The 15,010-nt window shown below is 44.1% G+C and overlaps 1 protein-coding gene and 1 long non-coding RNA gene across 4 annotated transcripts in view; one reads left to right on the forward strand and one right to left on the reverse strand.

Moving 5' to 3' along the window:
- Positions 1–11,635, forward strand: part of LOC139772589 (uncharacterized) — a 64,100-nt gene extending 52,465 nt beyond the window's left edge. The window contains exons 3-4 of the long non-coding RNA XR_011718169.1: positions 10,053–10,163; positions 10,568–11,635. This is a non-coding gene — a long non-coding RNA (uncharacterized lncRNA). The remainder of the gene's footprint in view (positions 1–10,052; positions 10,164–10,567) is intronic.
- Positions 1–15,010, reverse strand: part of LOC139772568 (zinc finger protein rotund) — a 162,517-nt gene that overhangs the window by 82,845 nt on the left and 64,662 nt on the right. The gene's annotated exons all lie outside the window — the stretch shown is intronic.

Consider the following 15,010-nt stretch of genomic DNA (forward strand, 5'->3'; position numbering starts at 1 on the left):
CGGAACCCGCGTAAGCTCGCCGGGATAGGGCGAAGATACGCGTCCATAGATCAAGAGTGGACCGTCGATGATGACCCGAAGATCCTCGCGATTCTCCACGAAGATCGTGCAGTGTAGGACGGACGACGAGGAAGGTGCTTACAAACACACGGAGACTTTCGATCTACGGCGGAAGTCTATGGGACGATATTCGTGTCTATTTTAAAGACGGGAAACCAGAGAAGAGAGGTGGATGGAAAGCGCATACGTTCGAAAGCAATCGACTTTGGGGGAATAAGGGGAAGACGGTAGGGGTTGAGGTGCAAGGAGATCTCGTTCCTTAAACCCAACCATGTGTTACCGGATCGCCTGGAGACGGCCATTCTAAAATCAGGATCTCCACCGGATGATGTCAGGTCTTTATCTAACGCGTTTATCTAATGCGTAAAACGAAAGGAATTGTCGATATCTAACGAGTTTATTTTGCGACTTAGCGACGCTGTTTATCTCAATGATTTATTTCAACTCTGGAAATCGATTGGATCGTTAGAATTATTTTTCATAATTACTTGTTGGTAATTATGAATAACGATTCCAACGATCTAATCGAAATAAACTATATTGGTTGTTCCTAATATAGTTTATATAATGTATATAACGAGAAGCCGGACCTTTATTAAATCTTTCTTCGCAATTGTTCTTTCGCACGTAAATGGACTATATTAATTTAAAGTAATTCCTAAGTAAAAGAGAGATAAAGAAAAATAGATTATAATCATATATTAGATATTGCTACATATTAACCATATCTGTAAGACAAATATCAAGATGTGTATTTTTCCAGGAAAATATTCCAATACACACGAGAATATATAAAAATCAGATTTTCCTTTAGAAGTAATTTAGAAAATGTCTTGTCGTGCGAAAATGTGATTGTTCCTGCAGGTACTGGAAATATCAAGAGCGGTGGATATACACCGTGATCAATCCAAATTGAATCCGGCACAGTTTCCCGTGTGTGGGTGCGCGCAACGCGGTTAAAATTCAGCTGGATAATTTCCATATCGGTATCAACGATACGTATTAAAGTGCTGTGTCCGGCAGCAGAACCAGCTCGCCGAGCCCTTACGTCCAGCGCCCTACGTGCCCGACAGAGAGAAGAACGTGCCGGAGGCAGCTCTGGATTGGTAATCCAACCTACCACGGCTCGCTCGAAGGGAAGATATAGAGAAAGAAGAAAAAAAAAGACAAAAAAATACATTTTAGCTCGCATCCAGGCACTGCAGCCAGTTTCACCCCCCCCCCTCCCATCCCGTTCTACGCCACCCACTCTCACCCTCCCGCTTCTCGCGCACCCCTCGGTCCTCCTTTTCCTCCCACATCCACAAGCTCCCTCTTTACGCCCTTCTTTATCTCTCCGTCTCTCCCTCTCGCGCGCAGGCTGCGAGCGTACGTGTGTACGGCGAGTACGTGGTCGAGCCGATGGTCGAGAAGAGCGTCCCGATAGAAAAAGGACGCCGACGCGCGGCGTCGGTAGGTGGTCGGGTAGCTGTGAAAAAAAAATCAAAAAGATAGGAGCCGCAGGGGTGGAAGAGGGGCAGAAGAGAGAGAAAGACAGAGGCGAGGGGAGGGAGGGGGTGAAAGGCAGGGAAAAATGAAAGAGAGGTGGACGAATGAGAGGAGGAAAAGGGCGGAGGATAGACGGGACGAGAGGGAGAGAGAGACCATGTGCGTATGTGACGGCACGAGAGAGAGGGAGACGGAGCGGATGCTCGAGGCGATATTCCGATGGCGGGGAAGAGCGGCGCATGGGCAGCCGTCGGAGGAGGGGGAGGGGGAGAAAAAAGGTGTAAAAAATGTCGGAGCCGAGGAAACGGGAGGAAAAAATCGGGCCGTCTCTACGGAGGCGGCGGGGGGGGAGGATATGTAGAGAGGGACGAAAGGGAGGAAGATAGAACGCGGCGCGGGGGGAAGGGGGGGGGGTAAAAGAAAGGAGTCGGTGGTAGTAGACGAACGAAAGAAGGACAGTAGACAGGCATAAGGGAGAGGAAAAATCGGAGGGGACGGTGAAAAAAAGTGGGGGAGAAAAATCGAGAGCGCGAAAGACGAAGAGATAACAAGAGAAAAGGAACGCGCGGCGGCGGGCGAGAGAAGGACAGACGAAGACGGAGAGTCGGGAAAGACGAGCGTAACGGCGCGGTGAGAGGGAGGGAGGGAAGAAAAAGGGAACGTGGTCGAGAGAGAGACGAGGAAAGGGACAGTCGGATAAAAGAGAGGGATGGGTGAGCGGCGAAGGAGTGCGGAGGTGGGTGGCAAAGCAGTACCGAAACGGAAAAGGGGGAAAGAAAGAGAAAGAGAGCGGCCCACACCGTGCACATGCGTGACCGTCCGTCCGCGTACGAGGCGGCGGGTATTGATCAGCCAAAGAGCGCCACGACGCCGGGCGTCCTTTTGCGAGCCTTGCTTTTTTCGGCGCGGCGCGGTGCGGAGAGACGGGCGAGAGGGTGCACGGGAGTCGCGCGCCGTTCGTAGGAGGAGGACGGGTAGAGAAGTCGATGGTTGAGGCGGCAGGAGAACGAGAAGGCGGCGGAGGAGGAGGTGGAGGAGGAGGCAGAGAAGGTGGCGGTGGAGAAGGCGGGATGCAAGGAGTGCCACGACCTAGCCCAACAGACTAGCCCGGCGTGACGTCACTCTTTTTCTTTGCTCGGCGTCGCGACGCGGCGTCGCGCGGGACGACCGAGAGAGCAGAGGATCGTAAAAAATCTCAGAGTAGAGCCCTTATCCCGCGGTCGTCCCGCGGAATCCTCTGTTTTTGCCCCGGAGTCGCTCGGCTTTCGGACGCGCGAAGCATCGGAGGATGCATCGCGCAGTTTGTTTACCACGGTCGCGAATAGTGGATGCACGTGGCACGTGAGGCGGGTCGTGGCGCGACAACGAGAGAGAAAGAGAGAGAGAGAGAGAGAGAGAGAGAGAGAGAGAGAGAGAGAGAGAGAGAGAGAGAGAGAGAGAGAGAGAGAGAGAGAGAGAGAGAGAGAGAGAGAGAGAGAGAGAGAGAGAGAGAGAGAGAGAGAGAGAGAGAGAGAGAGAGAGAGAGAGAGAGAGAGAGAGAGAGAGAGAGAGAGAGAGAGAACGGTTCGGGATTACAATTCTTCGCCGTTCACGAATCATGCCCGTTTGTCCAGTCGTTCGTAGAAGAGATAATAAGAGAGGGAAAGTAGGACAATATATCTCCGTTCGTACTTCGCAAACGATTCGATTAAGACGAACGATTTATCATCGATTTCGTGATAGCGACAGCAATCGGTAGCCACAATTCTCGCCTATTATGCAAATAAGATAGCCTCGTTTACTTCATAATGTGTTAATGCAAATTGTAGTACGTTGTTACGTTCACCGGGAACTACGATGTAGCCGCGACTTCTTGCTATGTAGCGGGTAGAGCGGATGGAAATGCTTACTATCGATTTAATACAACCTTCCGCTTCGAACAAAATGTAGTAATCATCTAAATTACATAGCCCGTTTATCGGCCTAAAATGTCAAATGTTTAAACGACTGAGAATAGATTTTGCAGTCTAAATATAATAATGTCGCGAAGTAGGAGAGAAACTTAATAGATTATTATTTCTACTCGCGCTATACTTCTCTTATTTCTGGTCGTCTCCTCGTCGCTGCAATAATCTCTAGGCAGATTAAAAATTGGTATGATACCTTCTCGGCTGGAAGAACAAAATTCGCATATGCGGGAACGCGCATGAATGGCGCACGACCTATAAAAAGTTGGATCCCAAGTTTCTCGTAAGCTACGTACGAGTGAGTACCTACCTACATTTATCGCGCGCCGTTTCTACGAACGATTATTGTGCAAGTTGCGCCATCGCGGTTTATAAGCTGAACCCCACGTTTAATTAACTGCAAATAGATGCAACAAACAACAATATTTGAGAATATTTTTGCATACGTTGCATTGGTAACGATATCACGCGGACAAATTCAACTTGGATGTTAAAGGCTGGCGGTCCAAGCCAAGTCCGGGGACCTGTCGTCCACAGAGTTCGATGACAGGGATGTCTTGGGGGGGCTTACGACCCCGTGAGTCCCAACGGGACATCGAGAATCCAATGAGATACGCCGCGCCCGGGGGGTGAAGGAACGAACGTCCGTCGTTCCGCGGTAACCCAACCAGAAGCTCGGATTTCCACTCTGATAGAGCGGGACTGGAGATCGTCTCGTCGATGAACGGTCGACGGTTACTCGGTCCGATAGGACGCTGACAGCTGGTAAAACTCGGCCGTTCAAGGGTTACGCGGCACACGTGGCACACGTGGCCCTAAAGGAGGGAAAGAGAAACGACTATCTCGTACGTCAATAGCGCGGGCAATCCTCGAAATTACGAGATACAAACGAAAGGAGTGACCAGCTTAGCCCTCTCAAAGAAGGCGAGTGTTAATCGCGATGAGTATTTGAATACATAACATACAGCAATATCAGATGAGTTGAAAATCGATACTCCGAGAAGAAATTTGAACGAACAAAGTTTGAGCGATACATGTTCAAAAGAAAAATTAGAGGAATTGTGCAAGATGTATCATCGCAATGTATGCACCTTAAAATAAACACTCTTAAGAATATTTTTTGTATGTAAACGTCGTAAGAAGATCAGAATTGAAATCTATCATCTAATAAATGCGAAGTCATATATACTAAAGCGAAAATATAATAGATGGCTTAACGAGTTATTCAATATCAGAAATTAGGATGTTGAAGTTACTTATATAAGAGAATGAATCGATGATACGTTCCATATGGACTTTCCTTAATAAGTATAAAGTACAATGGATATCCAATTTTGTCAAATTATCTAATTAATCAGCTATTTAATTGTAAGTTATCTAATTGCTTAAAATAACAAAAATTATAATTCTAAATGCTGCTTAACCGTTTTCAAAATTGCAAAAATAATTTACATATAATCCCTAAAAATCATTTAATTCTTGTAAAAATATTATACATCTCTTTTTCTCTCACAGAAGGTGGGAAAGTTATTATAGGGGAATTTTCTCAGCTATACTGAAAATATTCCTCCGTCCTAAGTAAAGTATCTTCCTCCGCGCGACTATCTCCGGTTAAAGACCCTCCGACGCCGCTATTCATTTAAGAATATGCAAGACACACGTGTCTTCCCACAGAGTGTCAGTGGGACCATATCGCTTTCGTGGCTTTTTTTGTCCTTTAGGCCCAGAGCGGAGGAGCGCAAGGGTGGCCAATGAGGCACATGTGGTCCATGACTCTCGTTTCCCTTCTGCCCTCCCCTCGCACCTCATCTCCTGGCTTGGACATGCGGGTGCCGAGAGAGAAAGGGGGGGAAGGGACACCGAGAGTGATAAAATTCAACAGTTGGCCCCAGATTGTTGGCGTTTCTCGCTCTCCTCGCTCTTTACGCGCTCGCTTTTCTCCCCCGTCGCTCAGCGAGCTACCGGGATACGCTGATTTTGATAACCCCCGAACGTCTGGAATTTTCGTGACTTCATTTGCCAGCCGTCCTTTAACTCTTCTTTCAAATTCGTGAAAATAAAACCGATCATCTGACAGATATCAAAGATTTCTTTTCTAAGGTAATAATTACGAAAAAGTTAAGAGTTAATATTGTTAAAATAATTATTTCTATAAAAGTAATATTTTCAACGAGTAATCTTCATTGCCTCATGCATAAATATAAGCAACGATAATAATTATAATAATAATTGTAACTAATATTACTTTCAAATTTTGTTCACGTGTTTTATCGTCGATCCAAAAATATGTTTCCACTCCACATGTCTCGGTGGCATCGGAATGTTAACACAACCGAGTGGCGCTTAAATAGACTGAAAGAGGATACGATATACAACACATCCTTAGTATCTTCAGAGTCCATAAAGTTTCAGAACGAGCCGAAATCCTCCGAAACGGAGGACGAGGCCAGCCGCGATGTCATCGTCGGCTGATAAGATCACTGACCCAAATGGTGCGCGCGAGGACGCGGAGACGGGGGAAGGGGGAAGAGGGAGGGGGACAGAACAGAGGCGGAGAGAAGAGATCTGACCCAGACGAGTTTTTCCGCCGGTTTCCCGGGGGTTTCCTATTTTTCCCGGTCGTAACGTCGAGCGGCGGGTCGGGCCTGCAGACAATTCGCAGTAAAATTTTTACAACCACCCCCGTCGATTCCGCCGCGACAGGGGTTGCGAGGAGCCGATAGGGGTGGGCAGACGAAGGGAATAGTGGGGAAAGTAGCCGTGCTCCAGACGCGCGGAATGGCCGCGGCCTGGTCGCGGAAACCCATAAACCTATACGTCTGCCTGTCTACCTACCTAGAATCTCCAATCTCCTACACCCCCAACCACCACCTGCATCTACCTACCGTACCACCTCCATCCAGCTCAACCCCTTTCAACTTCTGCCACCGAATGCTGCCGCAGCGGAAAATATATATCTCTCGTCGCTTCGACGTTTATTCCGTCATTTACCGTTACTTTTATCTCTCCGTCTTATTACCCCCGTCCCCCGCGTATATTTTTCAGATTTCATCGCTTCAATCGTTTGAAAGTCATACGTTTTTAATGAAAGAAGTGGAAACCAATAGGTACAATAAAACTAACAAAGAGGTATATAAACTTGACATTAAGCAGCGAAAATCTTCATCTCGTATAATATAATATCTCACCCTTAGAAGAATACTGCTACAAAAAATTTCGATTTCGAGCTAAAGCTCATAAAAAAGTATGTGCCTAAAATGTTACCTACGTGCTGTAATAATGTCACAAGTCTATATACGAAATCCGCTGCACGAAACAGAAGTGTAACTATTCTTTTAAAGAAGTGTAGTTATTCTTAAACTGATTATGTTGCAGTCGTTGAATAGTGTCAGTGAATAAGTAAACTGACAAGTGAATCACACCAGTCCTCCTCAAGAAACAGTATAAGTTTCATTATAACAAAATATCGTAATTGTAATTGCGTTAATTATCTCACAAGTCAAAAAAATTAAATTAAAGTCTCTTTCATTTCTCCTAAAAATTGTGAGTTTTTTAGTTGTGACAGTATTCTTCTAGAGGTGCGATATATGTAAAAGAAATTTTTTGCAGAAAAGAGTAAATTTTTGTGTGCTGTAGAACTTTGGAACACATACATATGTGTAATTACGTACTGTTAAAAATATTTAAGACCAATAAACAATCAGTGATTTTCGTCCATAATCACAGATTATATTGTTTCTAATAGTAACTTACAAATATTCGTATCGAAAGTTTCCAATTTTATCATAAGAAAATGATTTTTCTTTCTCCGTGAGACTTAGGTATGATAGGGTAATTGCATACCCCGCGAACGACTTTAAACTCGCAGCCCTTAATCCTACTGACTTTTTTCCCTCTATAATGTTCATCATTACGTGTCTCTCCTTTCGACTTGGTGCAATCTGAAGGCAACACGTGGCGACCGGCTTCGCCAGAACGTTATGTGCGTGCCTGAGAGAACACGGCGTTAAAATTTACACGCTCTCTCGTTTTACATACACACGGGCTTACACGCAAGAGAAGGATAGAATTACGTTACAGACGCGCAGTACGACTCTGTCGTAGCGTTAATTATCATTAATGCTAACAGTGATAGCTCTTTCCTCTGTTAAAAATATTGTCGATTTTTCCTTATACTTCTTGTATCAATATTCCGATTGCTAACACACGTTTACAAACTGACAGAAGGGTCCGCATGTATAGATGCGATGTAAATGTTGGAACAATCTCTTCGTATTCCGTTTCTAAGCCACAAAATAACACATTGTTTCCAGCACGAAGACATCGATCGCGATAAAAAATTAATGCGAAGACTACACAGCACTAAATAAACGGTGGGAAAAAAAGTATTTGCATAAGCGAATGATGACAACGAATGACGAAGCGAAAACCCACGTGTAGTCAATTTGGCTAAAAGAAAAAAAAAGAATAGAATTAAGAGTTAATGGAACTAAGACAATTTTTTATGTAGATAAAAATTTTATCCGGAAAAAAGATCAAAATTATCTCGTATTTTTATTAATATTATGTATATAGTTCGAAATTTGCAGACATGGCAAAAATTACGAATCGATTCGTGACTGCTCGATTAAAAGGATCGTCGTCCTGAATTAGTTCTCGAAAATATCAAAAACACCGAAAGAAATTACCGCGTTCCCTACAAAAAGCTTCCGCGCGATGTAAAAAGCTCGTTTCGCGGAGAAGGGTCGACGAGTGCGCGAAGAGAATTATTTGAAAGAGCCTCGCGGCGTTCTCCTTTTTTCGGCGCTAACCACCGGGTCGTATTCTGAGGACGGGGAGAGGCCAGCGGAAGCACTTCCGGATGCGGTGCAGAAGCGCGCGCGCGCGCGCGCGAGGAAATTTAAGGGTACGAGCCGCGCGTTGCACTTTTCCGCGCTTGTAAAAACGATGCGAGTAGGGCGAGAGCTCCTCGCCAAGGGATATTTCCTCGCTGGCAGAGTCGTTTCGGCGCGATACAGCGATCGATGCGTTTCCCGCGAGCGGCCTGCAGCGGCGAAAAACTGCCATTTTTCCAACGTCGTTGAAAAAACGTCTGCCTACTTGATTAACAGTTCGCGACAATGCTCAATGGCGATTTTAACGGCTCTTTCACCTTATGCAACTTTATTCGACGCTCTACGTCAATTGCAAACGTATAGATTATTCGCGAAACTTGTACGAATGAATTATCATTAACGAATTTATGAAAATGGCTGGCTGCGCGCGTTTTACGCGCAAGACTTTTTTAACGTTTTAAGGAAAGTTTCTCTCGCTTGCACTAACAACGCAATTTCCGTTTGTGGGGAAATCAGAAAAAAAATTGCAATTAACGCTAAAAGGTCCCAGGATACTTGAACGCTCTCGGAAATTCTGCGAACCGTGGAAACACTCGGCGGTTTTCAAAAGGGCCACGTGACTCCCTTTAGGTCTAACTTTACGTTTGACCGAGTTTTCCGGTTTGCATAAAGGGAACGTTCGCGCATGTCGACATTACATCCCTTAAGCGCAATTTCAAAAACTTGATTTCAAAAAAGCGCCCGTGGCCATTTATTTATCAACGCTAATCTGGTTAATCTCTGAAAAGGCGGTTAACCCGTCCAGAGAACATAAGTGATTCGTATTTACTATAATTTGCAATAAAAGATAAGCTACCTTTAATGATATATACGATATATTAGTAATTATGCTATTATTATTATTCGTTATTCGTAAAATATACGCTTAATCGAATTTTATTATAGAGAGACGTCGATAACTGAATAAGAACGTATATTTATCGCCGAGAGAGAACTCATCGACGAAAATATGTCCCGCGGAATTTGTTGCGCTAACCAAAATACCCCAGTTTCGATTGCGATAGCGATAAAAAATGCATTCGTGAGAGAATTCCAGGATAGAATGAAATTCCACTTCTCGGCGAAATATAGTCGATCGCTTTTCGACCGATCGTTCTTGACTGCGGCCGCGGGGGTCTGATAGCATCTTGAATGAAAATACGTTGAGAAACGAGTCGCGTAGGTGAGGACGCGTCGAAATGAAATTCCTGAAGGGTCGATCTCTCTTTCTCTCTCACTCACTCTCTCTCTTCCTTTCTTTACAGCCACCCCTATTCACGGTAACCCTTTGCCCCAGTTTCCTCATCTATTCACGCGGATTAAAGTCGCGAAAGGGGATGAGAGACGGTAATGGATGAAATGCAACAATACGAGAGACACAAGAAGACAAAATTTGGTTTCTTATTTTTTTTTTCAGGATATATTGCAAAAATCAATTTTGATACATACACGTCTCAATATTTGTAAATACTATTAAGTATATATTTCTAGCTATTCAGTAGTACGCGCAGACAATTCACTACATTTTATGTAATTTACTATTTATTGTATTCTATTAGATTAATAGCAATGGAGAACATGTAAAACCATATCTCAAAACATTTTCGAGATGTTTAGTTACAATTGGAATGCATATACTTTTGGTTTGAAGACGAATTCAATGGAAATTCTCTTTTCGATAAAGATACATCACCGTCGAAACGAAGTGTCTGGGGATGAAACAGTCAATCGGCATTACGACCCTCTTCTATTGGCACAGTAGGGCAAGGCAACCCTTCGTTTCTCGAAATCAATGGTGCGTAAGTTACGAAATCCTTGCGGTTTCATTGAGAAGCATTCTCAATGGAACGAGAATCGTTTACAAGATTAAATCGATATCAAATTTTTGTTACGGAAGATTAATTAAAAAAAGAAAAGTAAATACATTAAATTAAGTAATTTTAAATAAATTTGATATTTTTATATTGGCTTTAGACATTCAACTGTTATTTATTATTATAATTAAAATTTATAATTTTTAATAATATAATTCTTAATGAAATAGATTATAATAAACGCGTATAATATTCATAAATAATTATTACATAATCAAAAATGAGCTTCGCTTGCAATTCGTAAAGTTACGAATTTATGTCGGAACTTTGGTCTCTCAAACAATCAATCAATGAGATTGTCAGATGTTGCGAATGGTTTCTTTAGACTCGGGAGATTGAAAGAAAAGGCACCGCGAGCAACCCTATAAGGTTAGAAGTCTCTTTTACGAGAACCGGAGAACAACCCTTTGGCCTACTTCTCAAGGTCCATGGTACATGAGTTAAGGGACCGGCTGGTGTCTCTCGAGCTCTACGGGGCGAGAGCGACAAGGATCGACGAGAGAGCGACTGGGAAGGCGGCGAAGGAGGTAAAGGAGGCGAAAGCGGAGCGGGACGGGCCGGTCGGGGGTGAGTAGGTCAAACTTTACGGTCCTGGCGTCTAGACGTCGTTGCGCCCCGTGCGCGGCAGTAAAATCGTTTTAAGGGGCTGTTTTACCAGCGCACTCAGCGCGCGACCTGCTCGATGGGGGGGGGGGGGAGGAATAGCGGAGACGCTAAACCACCCCTTCGTCTGTCCCTCTCCCCTCGACCCCTCTCGCCACGCGAGTTGCCTTTATCCGTCTACGCGTCTCTCCGCTTCTCGTATCCCTTCTTCCCGTCCCTGCCCGCCCGCTCGCCCGCGCTCGTCGGTGCATTCCCTGCAAACCAGACGGGGGGAGAGGATGTGCAGCCAGCGGAGGGTAACGGAGAGGAAGTAAAATTGCGCGAGGGATCGTCTATGGAAATCTCGCTCTCACATGGGGGCGGACGGGATGGAAAAAGTTGATTCTCGAATTTCTTGGCGTAATGTCGCGCTACGTAGCAACGCATACGTGACCGCATCGCGACCACATGCCGCCAAAAATCATGCACTGATACTTCGACGATGAAATTCTATAAAATATAATTATCGTGCAAAAGATCTACTGGCAGTACCTATAAACGACTTGGCTATTTGGACTTATTTTTAGAAGAGGATATCAGTAATAAAAAAAATATATTTAGCTCATATATCAATAATAATAAAATGCAACTGATATACATATGTGCGAATATATTTAAAAAGTTTGTAATCTTTTCAGCCAATTTTGCACTTACATAAAATATATCTATAATCTTTTCTTTCCATCACTTCGAATATTTTGAAATTTACTGTAAATTTAAGTCAGAAATATATGGATCGTATATTAGTATATTTAACAGAGATTTAATTTATGCGTTCAAAAAATAAGGATGTACACGATATTCTTTGCGATAGGAAAATCCGACCAACATAACGATCGTACGAAGCAACTAACTCCTTTTTAAGTGACTAACTCGGATGACTGTGTCTGTTGTCAAAAATGTACGGTATGCTTTGCTTGGCGGTCCTAAGACGCGCGAGGATGTCTCGAGAGGATCCTTCCTGTCCAGGAGGAAGCACTTGGCACTAGGCGACGCGGCGCTGCGCCTTGTTCACGAGACGAAGAGTAAGCGCGCGTAACAAAAACGACCTCGAACGAAGGAGGGAGAAGAAGAAAAAGAGAAAGAGAAGGAAGACGAGGAAAAGGAGGAAGACTAGGAAGAGGAGGAAGAGAAACAGCATCGGAGCACAAACGGGCGTTTGTTTCGTGAATTTCTCACGGAGAAGAGCGGCGGCGTGGGCCGGCCGAACCGAGATACCCTTGAACGGACCCTCCAGGAGAACGGTGGCGGCTGGCGGAGCCCGTCGCGAACGAGATCGAAGACTTCTAATGGCCGCGATGACGTCCACACGTTACTCTACTCTATTCTCGACGACTACGGCACAAGTGGCATACTCGATTCCGGCGTCGAGGGTGTCCTCGAAACGCTAAATATTTCTCGTACCGATTGCGAGACTTCGAAACGACGCGTTTAACGCGAGCCGCGTTCGACGAACGTGTCCATAAGCGCGTGTCGCTTTTCCTGATACATAAGAGCGCGTGTTTTGTGTGTAAATGCGAAATATACGATTTACAAGAGAAAAACTAGAATGAAGAACGCTTTTCGCTTTACTTACGCTTCAAGATTTTTAGCCTCAATGTGAAACCCCTTGAATTTTTCGTGCATCAAGAACACAGTAATGCGGGAATATATCTCCTTTCTAGGGATAGAATTCATTTAACGATCCCTACGCAGCTACGGTCTTTTTCGTATCGCTATACAAATTCCATCAGTATCCGCCGTACACCGCGAGCAACGAACGAGCCCCGTTATTATATTTACAATTTTTTATTCATTCTCCCTTCGCCGCCGTTACGAGAATTAATTGTAGGCCGAACGAGACGCGCGCTCATCAAAGTATACATACGCGCACCGCCGCCGACCTAACGAGAAATTATTTTCAGCATCGCGAAATTCAATAGGGGAATATGCTTCATTTCATTTATCAATGCGAAGATACCATAAGATCAAAAACTCTCCGAGAGTAATTCCGATACTTGTGTAGTGGAGATTTTTCGCTCGTCGGGCCACAAACGATGCGCAATTATTTTATATTTTATACGCTACGCTACACGTAACGCCGCGCCGCGCCGCGCCGCCACCGCTGTGTCTATTAATTGTTTCGATCTATTCTTCTACAAATTCTACATGCCGTTTCTTCGCTTGGATAACGGGAGTCGGAATAAACGCGAGACCGTCGCTTCCGTAACTGAGACTCGAATCACCTATAATGACGGTATACGGTAGCCAGACCGAATCCCGAGCTGCAAAAGACCGTACGTCGATTGATTCGCGCTTTTTTTTTATTTTCGCGCGACGGCAGAAGACGGCCGATCTTATTCGCCGATCTTCGCTGCAGGCAGGTGTCGGCTCCGCGGAGACGAGGAGAATGTGCAGGCACCTGCTGCCACAAAGTGCGGCGTAAAATGATACGCGCGAACTCGCAGACGGGCTGTCGGATTTAGCAGATTCGCTCGGCGCTGATAATCGAACGGTCCGATCGTCGAAACGGGACGCGAGTGCTTTAATACGCTGCTGATTTATGCTAAGGCAACACCACCAGTAGTCCGTATAACCGCGTCGGTTTAATCCACGATTCATGCAAAATCTCATTAGTTTTTGATACGATAACGTGATCATCGAGTGGCCTGTCCTCGGTGCTCGAAGCCTGAATTAACTCTGAAACGTTATCGAGGACGTTGATGCAGTTTTAATCGCCATTCAACGCGGCAAAGCTTCGTTTTCGGAATTATTTTAATGTAATTTATATTAAGGAAATGATGCGTCCTACTTTATCTATTTCTGCAAATCTTTATTTAAGTATATAATAAAATATCGAGATACTAAATAACAAGATAATAAAATGACAATAGCAATATATGTATAAATCTTTAATTCTTTAGTACTATTGTTGACTATATTTCAATATTAGATAATCTGAATTAATAAATAATAACAATCTGATTTTTAATCTTCAATAAATGATCTTAATTTCTTAAGAAAACTTCATATATATTATAAACTCTTGTGAAATAATTCATTAAATAGAATATAACATTGTAACATAAAATAACTTTTATGCTAAATTATTACTAGATCCTCGATTTAATGAATTACTTTGCAAATTTACGATATAATTGTATCTTATTAACGTCTCTTCAGAATATATTTACAATACAGTGTCATCTTATCGATAGCATTTGCATGAACGTTTATATTTTATAATATACATTACGATAGCGTCAACACGGCCATCAAATGGTTCATCGATCTTGTAGGCATGGAAAAAGATGGCTTCGCAAATCGTCACCCGATTTTCACGGCAGAAAAACGGTCCTCGCCTCGTTACTCGCGCTGATTGATCGATGATCATTGAATCTGTATTAGAAACATCCGAGACGTCAGACGAAAGGATTATCTCGGAAGTCAGGTAGCCGGGATATTTCTTATCCGTGTCATCGGCCCAACTTAAAAACTTTTCATCCGTGTCATCGGGACAACTTTTCGTATTACGAATTGAATTATAGAAGTTTGCTACACAAAAGGGTATGTAGCATATATATATATATATGTATACATATATATATATATATATTAGGAATTTCTCTCTCCGGCGTGAAATACTTCTATAATCGACTGTATTAGTTTGACGCCATCATATATTAACACCGTATTCATCGAAAGATAGCGATCAATCACAAGTTTCCGAAATGTTACCCTCCCATTCCTCCCTATCGCTCTTCGGAACTATCGAGAGATCTATTTCCCTGTTTTTTCATTGTTCGAGAGCCACGGAAATGACCGTAATAGTTCGCGCAGTGCCATAAACTTTTAACGGAGGATAAGAGGAGCGCAGTCCTGTTTGTTATTATTCGGAGGAGACGTTTTTACGACTTACGCGAATGTCTTTCTGTAAATATTAGGAGGAAGCGTTTCGCTATTGTACGTTTCTTCAAAGTGCAGCCCCGGGTTCTGTGATGTGCGGCGCTTCCTTTTTCTCACTTTTCTTCCTGACCCCCCTCCCCTCCCCCTTTCCCTCCCTCCACTCCGGTGCCGCTACCCCTTCGGTGGAGCGCCCCCTGGTCGCCTCCCCCCCTGCCCGCCTCCCCTTTCCCCATTCTGCCGC

The sequence above is a fragment of the Temnothorax nylanderi genome, unplaced genomic scaffold (assembly GCF_030848795.1).
Source record: "Temnothorax nylanderi isolate EJ_2023f unplaced genomic scaffold, tnyl_v1.0 TNYL_tig0051_pilon, whole genome shotgun sequence".
Taxonomy (NCBI): domain Eukaryota; kingdom Metazoa; phylum Arthropoda; class Insecta; order Hymenoptera; family Formicidae; genus Temnothorax; species Temnothorax nylanderi.